The following is a 21,156-nucleotide window of genomic DNA, read 5'->3' as shown; positions in this document are numbered from 1 at the left end:
AGCCTATGGCTTGGGAGTTGATTGACTCCAGATAATATACCTTTTGGACATCTGGTCTCTCGATGTAAGCCTCAGTTGCCCTAACATCCTAGATCCCCCAAAGCAGGGTCCCGATGAAGGACTGGAGGTATCCAGGGCAAGCGGTGAGCTACGAGCTACCCTGGCATTGAAATGGGGCTGGTCAACGTGCCCTGATGCTTAACTATAAGTTAAGAGCTTGGTCATGGACAAATTCTGTCATGATCCAAAAAGTAACAACTAGATTTGGACCCTTGTGGGAGTTAGGAATGATTGATCCGGCCTGAGCACTGTAGTCTGAGTCTGTGGTAAGATGTCCCCAGGAGAGTCACCTTATAAGCCTAAAAGTGTCTATTACTGTGTCCATACAGAATGGTAAATACTTGGAAGGAGATGTTAATCAAGTTGCAGGTCTAAGAAGAGGAGAAACACACCTTAAGGGCTGTTTTGCCCTCATGGACTGCAGGTGGTCGAGAAGTCTGGAAAAACATTTTTGATCACGCTTCCCGTGAGGAGGCGTGGTTTTTGGGGGTGCGGGGAGGCATGGTGAGAGGATAAAAAGAGCGGCGGCGGGGAGAAAGGGGGTTGGTTGAGAGAAGGGGATTGATGATTGGAGAAATGAATTTGTTGTTGGATTGTGGAAGGAATTGATTGAAAGTTGCTGCAGAGGGATTGGAGGAGAGACAGCAGACAGCAGGAGATGATACAATGGGAAGAAAGAATTGTGCAGTTAGAGAGAGATAGAGGTATATATAGAAAGAGGGTTGGAGAGAGCTGGGAGAGACCAGAGATTGAATCATCGGCAACTAATCAGCAACCAGCTTGGCCCTCATTCTTCCTTCCTCCGTCCAAGGCAACAGCCTTCCCGGGTGGAGAAGTGGCTTGAGAGCACTGAACGAGAGCAGCAAGACAGAGCCGCCCAGAGAGCCCGTGAACATCCTTTCACGTGTCATCCCTGTGCTTGTGAGGGGCTTACACAGTGGGGAATTTCACATCTCCTCTAGAGCACAAAATTTGTTTTTATACTCCCCCGTAACCATCACTACTTCATCCTGTTGTCAGGTAAGCAACTGCGGTTGGACCATGTTTCCTGTTCTGATTACATTAACAGTTTAGTGCAGAAACCAGCCCTCGCTCTCCAATTGCTCTGTTCATGGTTTGCCTTTCATGAGGAAGCGCATTCTGATGTTCTCCTTTGAAATGAATGAAAACGTTTGATTCAAGGACATGTACTTTGTGGTAGGAGTTGCAGGAGTAGGTAAGAGCCATTGAGTTAGGGTGAGGTGGACTGGATCAGGTCTGCTGAGGTCAGGGACCATGATTTTTCCTAGTTCTCTCCACCCTACCTGATGCTCCTTGGGAAAAGACTAGAGTAAAAATCCACAGAGAGAATAGACAAATGCTCTTCTTCAAACACAAGCGGAGGCAGAGCAGGGGTTATGGTTGGTGCCTTGTAGGTGGCCAACCCCAGTTTGATGCTCAGCCTAGTAGGGCATGGCTGGGTACAGCCCTGGAAGCCCCTGGGCACCTTCAAGGTAGCACTGCACTGTAGCACTGTCGTCCCATTGTTCATTGATTTGCTCGATCTGGCACCAGTAACGTATCCATTGTGAGACTTGTTACTGTTTTTGGCATATCGAATATGCCACGGTAGCTTGCCAGGCTCTGCCATATGGGTGGGATACTCTTGGCAGCTTGCCGGGCTCTCCGAGAGGGATGGAGGAATCGAACCCGGGTTGGCCGTGTGCAAGGCAAATGCCCTACCCGCTGTGCTATTGCTCCAGCCCCACCTTCAAGGTTGTCTGTCCAGCTAATCCTTAGCCTGCAGCCTGCAGGGTCTGAGCAGAACCACATCCTGGAGCCTTTTGTATTGGGCTGAGTCACTGGGCGGGCCACCTGGGGCTCCTAAGCACTGCTTGGGAGACCTCTTTCCCATGAACCCCTTCCTCCTGCCTTCCCCAACCCCTCAAAGAAAAACCACAGGGAAGGAGATGATTTCAAGTTGATGAAATTAGATGCTGCAGGAAATGTGTAGTCAAACCTCTCATCTTCCCATCTTGGGGCTGAAGTGGTAATAGAGTGGGTAGGGTGCTGGCCTTGCTTGTGGAGGACTCAGGTTCAATACTGGTACTATATAGGGTCCCTTGAGCATCCAAGGAGTGATCAGCCAGGAGTCAGCCCTGAGCACTGGAGAGAGAGAGAGAGAGAGAGAGAGAGAGAGAGAGAGAGAGAGAGAGAGAGAGAGAGAGAGAGAGAGAGAGAGAGAGAGAGAGATTGAGATTGAGATTATCTGGGGTTCTTCTCATTAAAAAAATTTATATAAAGAGACCCCATTGGTTATTTTGTCTTTTTGGGTCACACCCAGTGATGCTCAGGGGTTACTCCTGACTCAGCACTCAGGAATCATTCCTGGTGGTGCTCGGGGGACGATATGGGATGCCTCGGATCTAACTTGGGTTGGCCACAAGCAAGGCAAACGCCCTCCCTGCTGTACCAACACTCCAGCCTCAAAACCCCAAGTGGATGAAGGCAGAAGTGCCTACTTTTTGGGTGCAAGCTAGGATGGGGATCTATCTCCCTGTTAGAGTTCTGATTCTTTCTTCTCCTTCAACTGTCACTGGCTGCCCTCCTTGGGCCGCAATCAAATGGCCAACAGGAAACAATGTGGACAGGGAAAATCCAGTGCTTTCCTTCATTCGGATGGGCAGGAACCCATGGGTGGCTCTTCCCAGGCAGGTGGTGAGTGCACTGTTCTGCCTCAAGGCTTCCTTTTTTTTTTTCCTTTTGGGTCACACCCGGCGATGCACAGGGGTGACTCCTGGCTCTGCACTCAGGAATTATTCCTGGCAGTGCTCAGGGGCCCATATGGGATGCTGGGAATCGAACCCAGGTCAGCTGCATGCAAGGCAAATGCCCTACCCGCTGTGCTATCGCTCCAGCCCCTGCCTCAAGGCTTCTGCCAACACCAGGACATCAGTTTGCAGCCGCGACCTGCTCTTGTCTCTTTGACCCTACCTGCACCTCTTTCTCACAAGGCTGGTGGATGTTGGTTGCCAGAAGTCGTTTGCGATTCTGAGATGATGAACATTTTCAAAAGCTGATCTGCTTCACACGCGGGTACAAACTTCTGCCTGGTCTTTGGAAACCAGCTGCTCCCCAAACACAACTAAGCAGAAAATAAATATTTCTATTTTTTTTTTTTGGCCTCAGAGTGGTAAAGGCGATTTTTTCCTCCCCCCCTGGGGCCAGAGGAAACCAGCTAGAGCAGAGGCTTCTAGTCATTCACATTTTGGTATCTTCAATTCCCATTATCAATTAAAAGACAGTAAACTCTTATCCTGAATAGAAGTGCAATTAGATCCAATAATGAAATCATCAAGTACTACTGAGGTGGAACTTGGCAGTAATTAGTTTTTTGATACATAAATACAATTTCCAAATGCAATTTGTCCCTAAGCCCGGGCTGGCTGATTCAATTCACCATGTTTGCTATTACAAGGGAGTGAGACGGATTCCAATTCCTCAGGGCCGTGTCTCTCCCCAGAGGATGAAGCAAACCAGCTCACATCTGAAATTACTAGTTGGGCAGGGAGAGGAAATAGCGTATGGCTCTCCCACACCTCTGGAATGGAAAGGGTACCCCAGGATCTCATTTTTTTTTTTTTTGCTTTTCGGGTCACACCCAGCGATGCACAGGGGTTATTCCTGGCTCTGCACTCAGGAATTACTCCTGGCGGTGCTGGGGGACCATATGGGATGCTGGGAATCGAACCCGGGTCGGCCGAGTGCAAGGCAAACGCCCTACCCGCTGTGCTATCACTCCAGCCCCGACCCCAGGATCTCATTGATATGGGAATATATAAGTACTTTGGGGAAGCATGAACAAAGAAATCTGAAAATGGGGGCCAGGGTGATAGTGTAGCAGGTAGGGTGCTTGCCTTGCACACGGCTGGCCCAAGTTGGTTCACTGGCACCCCATATGATCTCCAAAGTCTGTCTGGAGTAATTCTCAAAATGCAGAGCCAGGCAGGTGTGACCCCCCAAACAACAAATAAAAAAGAAAGCTATAAAATGTTAGGAGTGGTCTAATTCCTTTTGAATGATACCCATAGGCCAGCACATATACAAAAAATGTATCTGTCAATTTTTGTACCCAGTGATTAACAGTGATTACCTATGTGAATCGAAATTGTGGGGAGTATGCACTTTTTGTGTAATACTTTTCTAAAATTTAGGAGAAGAGTTTTAGTCATTTTGGGTTTTAGTAGACAGGCAAGTAAAATAGATGTAAATAAGAGGAATAAAATGCTGTATATAAAGCAGTCTTGTATGAGTAGTTTTATTTTATTTTTTAAATTTTTGGCACTGTCGGGGCTGGAGTGATAGCACAGTGGGTAGGGAATTTGCCTTGCACGCAGCCGACCTGGGTTCAATTCCCAGCATCCCATATGATCCCCTGAGCATCGCCAGGGGTAATTCCTGAGTGCAGAGCCAGGAGTAACCCATGTGCATCGCCAGGTGTGACCCAAAAAGCAAAAAAAAATTTTTTTTGGCACTGTCATTTAGAAAGCTGTCAATAAAAGAGTTTCAGGCATTGAGAGTGGTTTTATTTTATCTTATTTTAAATTTAAATTTATTTTTTATTCTTGGGCCACACCCAGCAGTGCTCAGGTCTTACTCCTGCCTGTACACTCAGGGATCACTCTTGGTGGAACTCACGGGACCTTATGGGATGCTGAGGATTGAACCCAGGATAGCTGCGTGCAAGACAAGCAACCTTACCTGCTGACTAGTCACTCAGGCCCCTGTGAGTTTTTTTTTAATAAATTTATTTATTTTTAATTAATGAATCACCATAAGGGTACAGTTACGGATTTATACACATTTGTGCTTATGCTTCCCCCATACAAAGTTCGGGAACCCATCCCTTCACCAGTGCCCATACTCCACCACCAGTAAACCCAGCATCCCTCCCATCCTCCCCAATCCCATCTCCCCCCACGCCACCCTGTCACTGTGGCAGGGCATTCCCTTCTGTTCTCTCCCTCTAATTAGCTGTTGTGTTTTGCAATAAAGGTGTTGAGTGGCCACTGTGCTCAGTCTCTAGCCCTCATTCAGCCCGCAACTCCCTTCTCCCAAATGGCCTTCGACTACATTATAGTTGGTGATCCCTTCTCTGAGTTGCCTTTTCCCCAGAATGTGAGGCCAGCCTCCTAGCCATGGAGTCAACCATGGAGTCAACCTCCACAAACGTCCAAGGATAGCTAAAACAATTCTTGGCAAAAAGACGATGGGAGGCATCACCCTCCCCAACCTCAATCTTTACTACAAAGCAGTAACAATTAAAACAGCATGGTACTGGAACAAAGGCAGAGCCGTAGACCAATGGAACAGGGTGGAATATCCCTGTGAGTTGTTTTAAATGAGTGTCTCACACACAGGCAAAGTAGAAGTAGAGGAAGAACTTCAGACTGTGAGCTGACATGGTCAGGGAAGGATGTTGCATATTATTTACTATTTTGGATTTGGCAATAGGTTCCCCCCAAACACCCAAGTCCTGCTAGTCCCATTTGATCTCAGAATCTCGTTGATTTCAGAAAACCTAATGCCATCTGTTTTTAGAAGCTGGCACCCACATTCAGTTGCTAATTTGGACTTCTAAACCACTTTAAAAATTAATAGCTTTATAAAAGGTCTGCAACTCCCTCTTAAGAGTTTAATATCATATTTATAAACTCAGTCCTTGTTGAGTTCCAGCATATTGCAAATAATTTACAGTGTTGTCCTGCGCAGAGCATAACTAATGTGGATGCACAGCTGTGCAGATAACTTTTTCTATCAGTGGATGATAAACTCTAAGTGGCCCCATTTGGATGCAGGGAAACAGTCCAGGTTTTAAACGTGGCATTGGTGCAAGAGGGAAGGAAATTCTACAGCAGCAGCGCCTCTTACCTGGAGATCATCTCAGCCATCATTAATGTAGCCAGCCTTCTTGCTACTAATTATTATACCTAGGAAGAACAGGCTGATCATGAAGTTCACAACCCTTTAGCCTGCTTTTATGAACAATTTCCTGAGCTATTTGGAAGTGAGTCAGCCAGCCCAGGGACTGTGTGTTCAAAAGAAAGGAGCTGGAACGGTGGAAGAGCTGGATTAAAGTTTTGGGTCTGGGTCAGTTGCTTCAGGGGATGAAACGCAGAACGGGTAAGTTAGTGCTCCTTAGGAGGGCTGCAGCTTCTCATTAGCAATTTCTCAGTCCACTTGAAGAACCAGGAAATCAGTTTTGCTCTTCTCCAATAAACCCACGTGAGGAGTTTGTCTTTAAGATCGACCTCCAAGCCTCTTGAGAAGCCTTAGCTATGCAGGCTCCGTGGAGGATGTTTTGGGTGCAGAAATAAAATTTTGGGTATTGGATGTTAAATCTGAATTGGAAACTCAGATGAAAATTCTAGACATGATCATGATCTGTTCAGTTTGATGGACTCAGTGGCTTTACTGTGATTTTTATTCATTTTTGCTTACACATAATTTGATGGGAACCTATCACATGCTAAGAATGGTACTCAATGGTCAGAATATAAAATATTAAAAAAAATAATGGAAACCAATGCTCCTATCTCTGTTTCTCCTGTTTTCTCAGCCTAGCATTCCCTTCCCAACCATAAATCTGGAATTTTGGTATCATATCCGGGGGCAATTTTTAAAATTCTTTTTTTTTTTCTTTTTGGGTCATACCCAGCGATGCACAGGAGTTATTACTGGCTCTGCACTCAGGAATTACTCCTGGCAGTGCTCAGGGGACCATATGGGATGCTGGGAATCGAACCCGGGTCAGCCGCGTGCAAGGCAAACGCCCTACCCGCTGTGCTATCACTTCAGCCCCAATTTTTTAAATTCTTTGCTTTTATTTTGAGATTGTATCCTGTTGGGTCTTGATTTTGAGTGAAGCACCCAGGCGCCAATGTAGAAAGTGGGGAGGAGAATCAAGTTCCTAGAGAAGATTCCGAGTTAGTTTGTACCAACCATCAACCAGCGAAGATGTGGTGATTTCTATTTTATTTTAATTTTTGTAAGTGGATACACCTTTTCAAAGCTGTGTATCTTTCCTTTTTACTGGTATATAAATAAAAATTAATAGTATGTGTAATTATATGCTAATGCATTTCAAAATTTGCATGAAATAGATAACTCCTACAGATATACAATTTAGTTAAGCATGAGAATTAAAAGAAAATTTAAAGGAAAATCTGAATAGGATGATAAAAGTAAAATGTGTGTTTTATCCTAGAAAGGGAATACTGGTTTTATGTCAGAAATGATTATGTTATAAACAGTGCTTAAGTATCTGAGTTAATAAGTAAAATATTGTAATAAAAGCTTCTGTAGATGTAAAACAACTCATCTGAATAGACCTAGACAATTCAATATAAGTGAATGTCAATTCATTATTGAAAAATATAAAACACCTTTAGCAAGTTAGGAATAAACATCTTTCTTAGGCCATACTAAATGGCAAAGTGCTGAGGAGTTTGTATTGTTTTGTTTTTAATGTTTCTGACAAAATTTTTCAAGACTATGAACTCCCTAAGCTGTTGCCTGTCCACAAAATTTTGAATAATCCTTTCAAATCTGAATGATAATTTAGCTGAACAGAGTATTCTTGGTGAGATGTTTATTTTATTGAACCTTTTTGGTGTTATTTTTGTTTAATTTTTTTCCCCCTCCTATGTCCCATTGTGGGTGTGACTGCCTAGCTACTGGACAAAGGGGGATCTGGGTGGAAGAGGCCCAGTCCCTATCTGAGCAGGCTTGGAGATCTCAGCCCTGGGTCCTGCACCCCTGGGTTTCTCTGCCGTTTCCTTCTTGTGTGAGGCTCGTCCAAGCATGTGGAGAGGGACCTTGAACATGGCCGTGGCTGGGTTCCGGTGGTCTTCAGCTGCTGGGGCTCTGTTTGGGGCAGGGAGGGAAATTCAACCCACCCCCTCCGAGGGGCCCTGGTGAAGATAGCCAGGCGCCAGGGTAGTGTAATCCCATCAATGGCCAGAGACTATAAAACAAAGCTCCCGGAAGAGAGTGATGCAGAGTCTCCTGCCACTGTGCGTGGCTGAGGCACCCACATGTGCAGGACCCGGGGCTGAGATCTCCAAGCCTGCTCGGATCGGGACTGGGCCTCTTCCACACATTTCTCAGCACCACTTGCATGCTGCTTTGTGAACTTACAACCATGTATATGGGGGTTTATCCTTGTATATTCTATTCTGACCCACCGGGCAGAAAATGGTTCTTTATTCCAGTGTCAGGGCTTCACACGTACCAGCCATGTGTTCTACCACTGAGCACTCTCCGCAGCCCTCTCATATGTTTATTGCAATTGTTAAAATGTGGTTTGATTTAGGAAGCTGGACTCAGCACTAGCCGTTCAGGCTTTGCTTAGACTGTGGATGGGATGTGAGTTCTGTGGCATGAGTTCAGCCAGTGCCTCTATCATGATGGTGATGACGTCTCCTTATCTCCTCTAGCTTCCTCCTTCCAGGGATCTGGCCTTTGGCTTGTATGTGGACATTCTGTGTTGGTGCTTATTGGTGCTTTTTATCAGCCACAGTGAGATATATGGCGTCACTTACATTGTCGTAGCAGTTGGTTGAAACAAATTTTAGTTAAGATCTCATTTGGGGCTGGAGTGATAGCAAAGCGGGTAGGGCGTTTGCCTTACACACAGCCTACCCGGGTTCGATTCCCGGCATCCTATATGGTCCCCTGAGCACCACCAGGATAATTCCTGAGTGCAGAGCCAGGAGTAATCCCTGTGCATTGCTGGGTATGACCCAAAAAGCAAAGCAAAAAAAAAAAAATCTCATTTGGAGTGAGAGTTTGTTCATTTATTTAAAAATATTATGAGCCTTATAATATTATTACATATCACTACTATGTACAATTACTACATATTACTACATATCACACTACTGCTGGAATAAGTTTTACTTTTTAATTAAAAATTATTTTTTTATCATGCGGAAGATTGAACCCAGGACTTCAGGCATACAAGGCCAGTAATTACTCTACTGCCAAACCACTGATTAAAAACAATCAGTTGATTTTGTTATCTTCCTGATTTCAGCTCTCTGCATTTGATGTAAAGGGTTTTAGTTTCATTTGCAATATTTAGACAATAAAAAAAAATCAAGGTTCATTTGCAAGTAAAAAATTAGTTTTAAAACATCTACTAAGAGAAGAAACAAGGAATGGACAGAAACTTAATGTCAATTAGGTTAAAAAACAAAGTACATGGACACACACACAACTCCTTAAAACCATCTTTTTCAAAAGAATTGCTCTCTGAGGAGATGACCCGCTACAAGGAGGATTTACAATGCCAGTTTCTGCTCTGGGCATAGTTTGCCAGGGAGGCTCAGTAGGAAGCTCTGACAGTCATAGAGGCCAGCAGAGGGATAGCGTGGACATCACAATACCAGCTTTCCTCTGCCCTGGAAGGAATCGTTCCAATTTTTCAGGCCCACAGAAGGTTTAGAGCTGATCTGAATGTATTCAGAATGAATCTTCTTAATGATCTGTCAAGTTCAGTGCAATTGCCCAACCTGGGATTTAATAATGTTCTGGTTTTTAGTACCTGAACCTATAAAGATGATATATAGCTCACAAAGGGTGGAGAGTGGCCAGGTGGGTGAAAAGGTGGGGGTCCAGGAATTGGAGCTGTCCTTGGAGTAGGTGGCACACGTCAGCCTGTTCTCTCTGCATCTCTTGGCTGCGCACCTATTTTGGCAGCTGGGGACAAAGGGATAGAGTATGGAGAGGGAAAGTGGTGTGGGACAAAAAAGGGGGAAACAAGACAACATTTAAACACAGGAGCCCCCCGGCCCCACTTTTTACAAGCCTTCCCAACTTCTACCTTATCTTTTTTTTACTTGACTCACCCAAACCTCTTTTCAAACTATCTAGATTTCTTCCCCCAGAGGTGTAGCTCCATCATTTGTCTTACTTGTAGGATTACTTGTGTTAGATTTATCAGGATTACACCTCTATCCCTCACTAATAGAGTCTGAAGTCTCCAATATGGAATGTGTTCAAAGTAATTGCCCACCTTGTCTCTCAGCGGGGTGAGAACTCCTGCCCAGCTATTTTAAGCTAACAGGGCTGATGGTCCAACGTGAGGTTCCAGGAGGGGTGAATCTTGACTTTAGATGATGCTTTTTCCAATCCTCAAGCAGGGATTGATCCTTGACAAGTCTGAGGCATTATTACCACCCTGCAGCTCTTGAAGAAAATAATAGAGAACATTTTAGATTTTAAATATAGACAAGTAGGGAAGACAGATTTGGGTTGAGGGTTCCTTCAATATTCTAGTCTAAAAATTAAAAGAAAAACATTTTTTATGAGAGCTTCGATTTTGCTTATTGTGAAAGATGATTGTTTCATAACTGAGTATACACGGTCACTATGAGTGTCTGAAGCTATAACAAAAGTCTTCTGTTGGCAAATTCTGCCACAGCAGCAAGGATTTGGTACAATTTTGTCATATAATGGGAACTTCCTCCTTTATATCTCTTTCTTCTTATTATATCTTCATTCCTGCTGACTGCCTTTGTAAAAGGCAGACAAAACAGAATGAGGTTAAAGTAAGGAATCTAGCTCTTGAAGGGGGCTAAATAATGAGTGAAGACTGAAAGCAAAACTTCAAGTCACAGTTGGTCTTCCTCACACAACTGGTTACGGGTTGGGGGTTGCAATGATTTAGTCTGGGCTCACTGGAGGAGTTTAACTATGCTCTATGTGGTTCTCATCTTTTTTTTTTTTAAACTTACTAATTAAATAAAAGTTTACTTATTTAAGCCATCCTGTTGTTCTCCTTTCCCACTGCAGCTAATTCTCTTCTTCCTTCATTCCAGGGTGGCCCTAGACAGAGCAGGTGCAGCCAGTGGCAGCCAGGGGCAGGAAGAGGAGGTCATATAGCCTGCAGGGACCAACAGCTCTACTGCCTGAGTGGCCTCTGTGTCCCAGGGTCCTTTCATCTTTGGTGGTTCTCATCTTTTTTTTTTAAAAAAAAACCAGTGGTATTCTTCTCAGAGCTGTACTGGAGGTATAAGAGAATGAATAGAAACCTGGAAAGCCTTTTGAAATCTACTCTGAGTCTGGAAAACTATCCTCTCCCTCTTACTAATATATGTAAGGCAAGTTCTGTGGCCAAATCGAAATCAAGGGCTACAGAAAAGCAAATCTGCTCCTTATGTAGTCCTTATGTAGCAGTTGCAGTTACAAGCTGAAAGATGGAGAAAGGGAGAACTGGGCCAATCATGTCCCTTTTCATGCTTATCTTTCTTGGGTACAACCCAAGAAAGAGCAAAACCCCAGGATGGCATCGGAGCAAATGGGCATATTATTTTTCTAGAAGGCAATTGACTGTTGAACTCATCTGACAATTTACCCGTACCCCCTAGGAAGATTTCCTGTGACACTGGCTATGGAATCCGTGTGGCACAAAGAGAGGAATATGATGGGGGCAAGCACGTGGCTGTAACCCAGTGATGACTCACTGGATTAAGGTGGAGGACCACATGGAACAACAGATGGCCACAGCACAAACGCATATGACTGTGTGATAACCGAAGGCCTTCTTGCACTCAAACCTTGGCATCCTGAAAATTCTGGAATCTAGATGTAAGTCTCTAGCAAAAAAGGATGCCTGAGTGGATGAATTGACAGGGTGGTGATGCAGGGCAGATTCAAACCTAGTTGAGATGGATTACACACACACACACACACACACACACACACACACATCCCCCCCAAAGAGCCTTTACCACAGAAACCTTCCATGATTCATCAGTTTTCAAAGCTTTTAGACTGATTTGAAGACTCCAGACACAGAGCATTCCAAATAATTTATTTAGACCAGCATGATCCAATAATGATGCCATATGAACAAAATAGATACCTCTATGTTTTCTAGTAACTACATTTAATATTATAAAACTGGACAGATGAGATGAATCTTAATCATGCATTCGTATGTAACCCTATACATACCCAAATAGTATGAGATTAAATTTTAACATTCATTAGAATGGTGAATTGGAGTAGAAATTAAGTTTGTTTGTTTGGGGTTGTGTCGGGCCTCCCAAGTGGCATTCAGGGGGATGAGAACTCCTGCCCAGCTATTTTTAGCCAACAGGGCTGATGGTTTGAGGATGTGGCTCTGGTTGGGCCTGCAGTGTTTGGGATTACCTAGCCAACCCCAGCAGGGTTTGGGAGCTTTAGTGATAGCACAGCAGGTAGGGCATTTGCCTTGTATGCGACCGACTCAGGTTCGATTCCTCTGTCCCTCTTGGAGAGCCTGGCAAGCTACCAAGAGTATCCAGCCCCCACAGCAGAGCCTGGCAAGCTCCCCGTGGTGTATTCAGTATGCCAAAAACAGTAACAGCAAGTCTCACAATGGAGACATTACTGGTGCCCGCTCGAGCAAATCGATGAGCAACAGGATGACGGTGATGCCCTTGGCGATATCTGGGGTACCATGTGGTGCTGGGGATTATACTGGAGGTTGGTTGCATGAGAAAACCAAAGAGTTGATTAGGAAGATGTCAAGAAATATTTCAAGTTTCATATTTTCATCTTTATGGCTGCTCATAACTGATCACCCGTTTATCTTGAATGGGCAGCGCTACTATTAATGAAACAGAAACAAAAGAGGAAAAATATCCCCAAAGTTGTATTTTGTATTTTCATATTGAAATAAATCGGAAGATTATAGCCTGCTATGCTTCTTCTTTTTTTTTTTAAGTTTTTTGAGACATGCCTTATGGTGTTCAGGGTACATTTCTGGCTTCTGTGCTCACTGTGTTGTCCTGGCTGTCTTCAGGGTTCCATAGGGTGCCAGGGATTGAACCTGGGTTTCTGCAAAGACAACCATGCTCTCTGCCTGCTGAGCCTCCTCTCAGCATCTGCTGCTTTCATGGATGTAAACAACGGAAGCTTGCTCTGACTTGCTGTTACCCATCCCAGAAGGAGTAAGCGGTGGAATACGGATATTTAAACCCATTTTTTAAAAAAATCTGAACAAAATGATATTTCAACTCTAACGGTCATCTTTGAAAGAATAAATACACACTGTGAGCAAAAGGGTAAAAAGCCATTCAGATTGCATGCTGAGACTTGGGGTGTAAAGGGACGGAATGTGCAGTGTAGGAAGAACTTGCTCTGAGCCCCCTTGATTCCCCCCTGCCGTCCCCTCCTCAGGAATCCACACTGAGTCCCAGTGCAGGCTGTGGTTGGATTTGGGAGGGTGAAGGATGTCTTAAGTAAAAGGGCTCAAGCCGAGATGAGTTCCAGTTCCATTAGAGCTCGGCCTCAAAGCACTTTTCTTCTTTGGAGAGAAGCGGAGATCAAGTGAAGGGCAGGGGCCAGGCCCTTCCTGGAAGCTGATGGGCTGTGAGGAGAAGCGGTTTATGCTACTCTTCCTGCAGTCAGGGAAAGTCTCTTCAACGGTGACCCACGGGTCGCAAATCACTCTTTTTGAAAAGACCACGTGGTCCTAAATGTCAAGTCTGGAATGGTAAACCATCCTTTTCTTTCAGCTGGCTCCAGAGCCAGGCATGGGATTAATTCACAAATGGACCCATTGAGTGAACAGTCACTAATTATCTCAGGGAGGAATTTCATAAGTCAATTGGAGACCTTTCACTTCCCAGCTGGGTTCTTATTAGAATCAAGTTCAGGGGGTGATAGATGAACTCATTCAATTTTTTCACCTGTTTTCACCGATTGGCAAGTCTGTGCTTGGCAATGTGCTAGTAGTGTGTCCAGATATGTGCTTTGTGGGACCTCCTTTCTCTTTTTCATGTCGCCTAGGACTGAACATTATTTATCATCAAAACATTAACATCAGAAAATCAAAGATTAATAACAACAGGGTTGATGATGGCGATCATAGCTAATTATTCTATTTTTGCTGTGTGAGAAAAATGTGTAACTGGTATATCAAATGCATAACTTCATGATGATTGAAACTTGGAATGGAGTTACAGTGGATTAACTAAGATAGGATAAATTAGAACAAACTGAAAGCAGCAATAGTAGGTAGAGATGAGGCTGGGTCTCTGGTCATCAAAATGTGAGCCTTAGCCCTATTCTTATTCCCCACAGCTTGACACTGCACTCTTGCACTGCATGGACAAGATAATCGTATTCTGTCTTTTTTTAATAAAATTAAATTTGAGGGGCTGGAGTGATAACACAGTGGGTAGGGCGTTTGCCTTACACGCGGCCAACCCGGGTTCGATTCCCAGCATCCCATATGGTCCTCTGAGCACCACCAGGGGTGATTCCTGAGTGCAGAGCATGAGTAACCCCTGTGCATCGCCAGGTGTGACCCAAAAAAAGCAAAAAAAAATAAATTTGATTAATCATTAGTGTTTAAAAAGTATAAGCAGATGGGAGTATAGCATCATTCCCTATGTGTATAAGCCCCACCAAAGTTACCCTCAACATTCTGGTGCCATTTCTACTATCAAAATGACCCCTGTCCCATTACTCTTACCTCTGCCCAGACCCTCAGGTAACTTCTGCATTTTTCAGTCTGAAGACGCCTCTGTCGCATTTTGCCAGTTCTTTTTCCTTGGTTATTTGTATTTCAACAATGTGTAAGTTCATTTGGTATTGCCACTTCATTGAACTTAATCACCTCTAGATCCACTCATCATGTTAGAAAAGACAGGAATTCATCTTTTTAAAAGTCAGAGCAGCAGGGGCCAGTGGGTAGGGTGCTTGCTTTGCATCCAAGCAAACACCCAGTGGGTAGTAGGGTGTTTGCCTTGCACACGATTGATCAAGATTAGATCCCTGGTTTCCCATATGGTCCCCTGAGTACTGCCAGGAGTAATTTCTGAGTGAAGAGCCAGGAGTAAACCCTTGAGCATCTCCAGGCATGCCTTCCATCCCCCACAAAAGAATAAAGTATGTATACTTTGAGTATGTATATCACAATTTCTTCATTCATCCAGTCATTTGTTGATGGGAATTTAGATGGTCACATCCAGCAATATTCAGAAGTTACTCCTGACAGTATTCGAAAGACCACATGAGATTCTGGGGGATCTAAACTGGGTTGGCCGTGTACAAGGCAAATGCCCTACTGGCTGTACTAACGCTCTGACCCCTGCTACATATGGGATACCAGGGGTCAAAGTTGGATTAGCTGTGTGTGAGGCAAATGTCTTACCCACTGTACTATGGCTCTGCCCCCCCAAATTTCAGGGTCTTTAATGGGGTAACTTAGGCAAAGAAAAATTCTAAGAGTATGTAAACAATTGCACAGAATTGTAAGGAAATAAGCTTTTTCATAGTATCCTTTTCATCCGCATAAGAAATTATATTTACATGTCCAACCATGGATAGCATGAAATATAATTATTATTATTCCCATGTCCTAGATGATACTTTGAATTTCAAGAGGTGAGACTGTTTACTTAAGGACAGTAATGGTAGAGAAAGTAATGATAGAGAGCTAGAGCAAGAATATTGCTTCTTATACATCACTGTATCCTAGCATTGAGCTGTTTGCCCTGCTGGCTAATTATATCAGGGAGAGACACAGGCCCCTGATCACTGTTGGGAACCCACCATCTTAAAAAATATATGTATATATAAATACTATATATAGACACATATATTTATATAGTTTATTTTATAAAAATTTGCTTGTTTAGGGGCACACCTGACTATGCTCAGTGATTAGTTTTGGTTCTATGCTTAGGGATCACTCCTGGCAATTGTTTGGGGACTCATATGTAGTGCCGAAGATGGAACTGGGGTCAACTGCATGTAAGGCAAGTGCCTTAACTCATATATGATCTCTCTGGACCACAATGTTGTTCCTTGAGTTCTTTTTTCAGTGTGCTTTCTACTCCAACCACATTCAGTGGCCTGGAACCACTAGTCTAAAATTCTTGGATTGGAGCAATATTCAAGGATTTTGACCTTCCTAAGACTTCAATTGCCAGTATACATAGTATATCTTGATGACGTTCATTATTCAAATGCCAAACATGCCCACTTAAAGGAAGTTCTGTATTTCATTAAGCATTTCTTTTCTTTCCTTTATTTCTTTATTTTTTGACTTTTTGGGTCATACCCAGTGATGCACAGGGGTTACTCCTGGCTTTTCACTCAAGGATTACTCCTGGCAGTGCTCGGGGGATCATATGGGATGCTGGGAATCGAACCTGGGTCAGCCGTGTGTAAGGCAAATGCCCTACCCGCTGTGCTATTGCTCCAGCCCCTCATGAAGCATTTCTTTTTTTAATTTTTTTATTTTTTTTTATTTATTTTTTTTTTTAAATAATTTTATTGAATCACCATGTGGAGGGTTACATAGTTCTCAGGATTATGTCGGTTATACAATTCTCAAACACCCTTCCCTTTACCAGTGCCCATCTCCCATCACCAACCCCCCCAGTATACCTGCCACCCCCTCCCACCTCCCCAGTCCCCACCCTTGTACATGATAAGTTCCACTTCGTTTATGCCTTATCTCGATTACATTCCATGTTTCAACACACAACTCACTACCGTTGTTGGGGTTTCCCCCAAAAAAGGAAAGCAGTCCTATTGCCAAGGAGGCATTTGATAGTTCTCCACTGCTAAGAATATAGAGATATTAAGTCCCGCTGTTTGTTACATAACTTTTCTTTTTCCCCCTTGCCCCGCGCCACCGAGTTCACGCCTGTTTGGTAATCGCCACGCTGCCTGACAAGGGAAAAAAAAACCGAAAAGGATGGTTATTTCCCGTCATCAGCAGGCGTGGGGCTCTGGCTTAGTTGATAGACTAGTAGAGTTTCTGCAAGCAGTTTCTGGAACCGAAGGGCTTGCGCTGGTATCGGCTCCGGCTCGAGATTCCACCAGCGTCCCACTGTTCCATGTACATAATTTTTCCCCTTATATCCCATTCCCACGCCACCAGGTCTGTTTGCTTAATGGACATCACACTATGTTTGACACCACGCCGCGTTTCTTCCCGAGAAAGAAGGATATTTCTTCTCAGCCGGCGTGGGGATATAGCTTAGTTCAGTCTAGAGAGATGGCTACCACTTTGATTGCCTTCAATATTTCAGCAACAGACTTACTATTCTTGTTAGGATCTCCCACAAAAGTCCGACCCATTAAAAAGGGACATATTACATATTGCTGATGCTAAGATGACATTAGGTCGCGCGGCCGCGACAGCGGCCGCGCGGTTTTGGGTTTCTGTATAAAGTCCAGGGAAAGTACAACCAGAAATAACATCACTACAAACTTTTACCCTTTTATGGTGCTCATAAGATGGAGAAGCCTAGAGAGAGGCTCGGCGTCTCCATTTTGCGCTCAGGAAAACCGCGGATCCTGCGCTGTGCTCAGGGGGGAGGTGTGGAGAGAGAGAGAGGTTAAAAGAATTGGGGGATGCCCGGCTCCCACTGTTTCAGCGCACCGTGGGGTCTCTGGTCCCATGCCGGAATTAGTTCAGTGGGCTGTTCGGAGTCCAAGAGCGCTTCCTTGGGCTCTTCCATCATGCTCGCTCCGCAGCAGGGTCCAAAGGGCAGCATTTCTTTTTTTTAATTTAAATTTATTAATTTTTTAATTAGTGAGTCACAGTGAGGGTACAGTTACAGATTCACACATTTTCGTGCTTGTTTTTCCCTCATGCAATGTTCGAGAGCCCATCCCTCCACCAGTGTCCATTCTCCACCACTCATAAACCCAGTATCCCTCCCACCCCCCAGTCCCATCTCCCCCACCCACCCACCCCGCCTCTGTGGCGGGGCATTCCAATTTGATATCTCTCTCTCTTTTTGGGTGTTGTGGTTCCAAATAGGGGTATTCAGTGGTCATCCTGTTCAGTCTTTAGTCTACTTTCAGCACGCATCTCCCTTCCCGAGCAGGATCTCCAATCACATATTACTTGGTCTTCCCTTCTCTATCTGGGATGACTTTTCCCCAGCATGTGAGGCCAGCTTCCAAGCTATAGAGTCAACCGCCTGGTCTTATATACTACTATTCATGAAGCATTTCTTTTTTTTTTTTAATTTTTATTGAATCACCATGTGGAAAGTTACAAAGTTCTCAGATTTATGTCTCAGTTATACAATATTCAAACACCCATCCCTTCACCAGTGCCCATATTCCACCAACAAAAACCCCAGTATGGCCCCCTCCCCCACCCCATCCCCAACTGTATAACTGATGAATTTCACTTCATTTTCTCTTTACCTTCATTACGTTCCATCTTTCAACACAAAACTCGAAATGACATCTGCACTCAAATGTTCATTGCAGCACTGTTTACAATAGCCAGAATCTGGAAAAAACCCGAGTGCCCGAGAACAGATGACTGGTTAAAGAAACTCTGGTACATCTACACAATGGAATACTATGCTGCTGTTAGAAAAGATGAAGTCATGACATTTGCATATAAGTGGATCAACATGGAAAGTATCATGCTAAGTGAAATGAGTCAGAAAGAGAGAGACAGACATAGAAAGATTGCACTCATCTGTGGAATATAAAATAAAATAACAGAATAGGAGACTAACACCCAGAAATAGTAGAGATAAGTACCAGGAAGTTGGCTCCAAGGCTTGGAAGCTGGTCCCAAATGCTGGAGGAAGGGTCAGCTCGCATAGAGAAGGGAACACCAGGTAAAGTATGGTTTGAGGACCTGCATAGGATGGGAGATGCATGCTGAAAATAGAATATAGACCAAACACGATGGCCACACAGTGCCTCTGTTGCAAACCACAACACCCAAAAGGAGAGAGAGAACAAAAGGGAATGCCCTGCCACAGAGGTGGGGTGGGGTGGGTGGGATGGGGTGGGAGGTGGGAGGGATACTGGGAACATTGGTGGAGGTGACGGGGCACTGGTGGAGGGATGTAAACAAAGTGCAAACATGAAAGTTCATAAGTTTGCAACTGTAACTCATGGTGATTCACTAATAAAAAAAATAAAGGTAGATAATTAAGCCTGTCAATGTGTAGATGAAATAAACAAAGCCTCAGTGCCCTTCCCTGGGTATTCAATAAGTGCTCCATACTGGGGCCTGTGGGATGGGTGGCCAAATGCTGTGAGGAAGCCTGTCACTCTGCAGTCTGCAAAAACTGTCCCTAAGAAAACTGCCTTTAACTTTTGCAAAGTGAAATCCAAGAGAAGGAAGTTTAACACAACTACCTGATGGATATGGAACGGTGATTTTTTTGGGTTTTGCTTTTGTGTTTGGGCCACACCTGGTGGTGCTCAGGGCTTACTCCTGACTCTGCACTCAGGGATCACTTCTAGTGGGTTTGGGGGACCAAATGTGGTGCCAGGTATGGAACCTGGGTTGGCCACGTGCAAGGCCAAATACTTCAGTTGCTGTACTATGGCTCCAGCCCCATGAATGGCACATTTATTAAAATAGATCTCTCTGCTAGTGTTGTGTTCGAGTTTCAGTTCCCCAATTGCGGAGAGACCAAGTCCACATACGATAATGCAAAAGCAAAGGAACTTTATTACTAGCCCGAGCCATACCTCGCTCGAGCTAGGGTCCAAGTCTCAACCAACACAGTGGAGTCTTGACAAGGACGCTGACTCCAAATCACAAGCTGTTTATACAGGGTTCAGAATTAAGAAGCAATTTATATACTGGCCTATTTTTAGCATTGGCCCTATTACAACAGTGATCAGCAATTAGACAATGGTTAGTAACAGTTTCTAAGGAGGGGACAGTGACCCCTCATGGCCGGCCTGACCCAACTGCCCAATTCCTTATCTAGGCAAATTACTCAACTGGGAATCTACCAGAAACTGCAATTTCTGCTTCAGGGAAACAGAAACTGAGGCCTGGCTGAGACTTAATGTTGGCTGCAGCTTGTCACAGCATCAGTTTAGCCTTCACACCAGAGTATTGGCAGGATTTCATCTGCAGACACACAGACTCTCTCTCTCTCTCTCTCTCTCTCTCTCTCACACACACACACACACACACACACACACACACACACACACACACACACACACACACACACACACCTGACTGTTTAATGCTCACACAGTTTACTTTGGAAATAAGGAGCCTGAGGCAGTTCCTTCAGCTTCATTGCTGAGAAAATGTCCCCTGGGGGCTTGGTTCCATGGACTGGCTCTTTCATGTTGAATTCAAAAACACTTGCAAGCAAGATCGGTCCCTCCTTGGCTGTTTTGAAAGCTCACTCACTCTTTGTAGTGACAGAGTCTCAAGTTTCCTGGAGTAAATTTGCAGAAAGCTAAGAGGTTTGCTTTTTGGAAACCAGCAGCATTCCAAGTGGATAAGGCCTTACAACTTTCTCACAGGCAAAGAAAGGTCTGATGTCTGAGCAGCGAGAAGAAATAGGATGCTTTGTCATGCTGAGCTGTGGACGACTCCTGGCCTACACTCCCTCACACATGCTGGCTGCCTCAGGCCCTGCCCTGAGACTTCCTTGCTGACCTTCCCAAGGTGGGCTCCGTCCAGGTAAAGATCTGTGGGAGCCTCTCTGGGGAATCACCCTCCCTCTCTTTGCCTCATTATTCCTGAGAATTTGCCATAGAGCTGAGTTACCCAAAAGAATTAGAGTGTAGGGTGTAGCTCTTATTACACTGAGTTTCTGTGAGTGCTGGGGGATTAAGGCCAATCGCTCTGTTCAGGCTTGTAGTGTCAACCCCGAGGATTGCCTTATTTTCATTGGGTGAGAATGTACCTTAAGCTATTCCAGAAGCTTCCCTGGGGGCTAACTCTAATCAACTTGTGACCTGACATCACCCTAGGGAAAGGAGGGAAACTGGGGACATAGGTGGTAGGAATTGTAGAGTGGTGGAGGGATGGCTGTTGGAACATTGTATGGCTGAAACCAAACCATGAATAGCTTTGTAACTGCGTGTCTCACAGTGTTTCAATAATAATCACTGTATCACTGTCATCCCATTGTTCATCGATTTGCTCAAGCGGGCGCCAGTAACATCTCCATTTGTCCCAGTCCTGAGATTTTAGCAGCCTCTCCTTACTCGTTCTTCCAAACGGTGCAGTATTGGAGGCTCTTTCAGGGTCAGGGGAATGAGATCCTTTATTGTTACTGTATTTGGCATATTGAATACACCATG

The 21,156-nt window shown here is 44.4% G+C and overlaps 1 pseudogene; it reads right to left on the bottom strand.

Annotated features, from left to right (window-relative positions):
* LOC129405555 (uncharacterized) overlaps positions 1 to 21,156 on the bottom strand; it is a 244,320-nt pseudogene that overhangs the window by 44,122 nt on the left and 179,042 nt on the right.

The sequence above is a fragment of the Sorex araneus genome, chromosome 6, assembly GCF_027595985.1.
Source record: "Sorex araneus isolate mSorAra2 chromosome 6, mSorAra2.pri, whole genome shotgun sequence".
NCBI classification, from domain to species: Eukaryota; Metazoa; Chordata; class Mammalia; order Eulipotyphla; family Soricidae; genus Sorex; species Sorex araneus.
The sequence above is the reverse complement of the archived record's forward strand: the minus strand, read 5'-3'. Positions and strand labels throughout refer to the sequence as shown.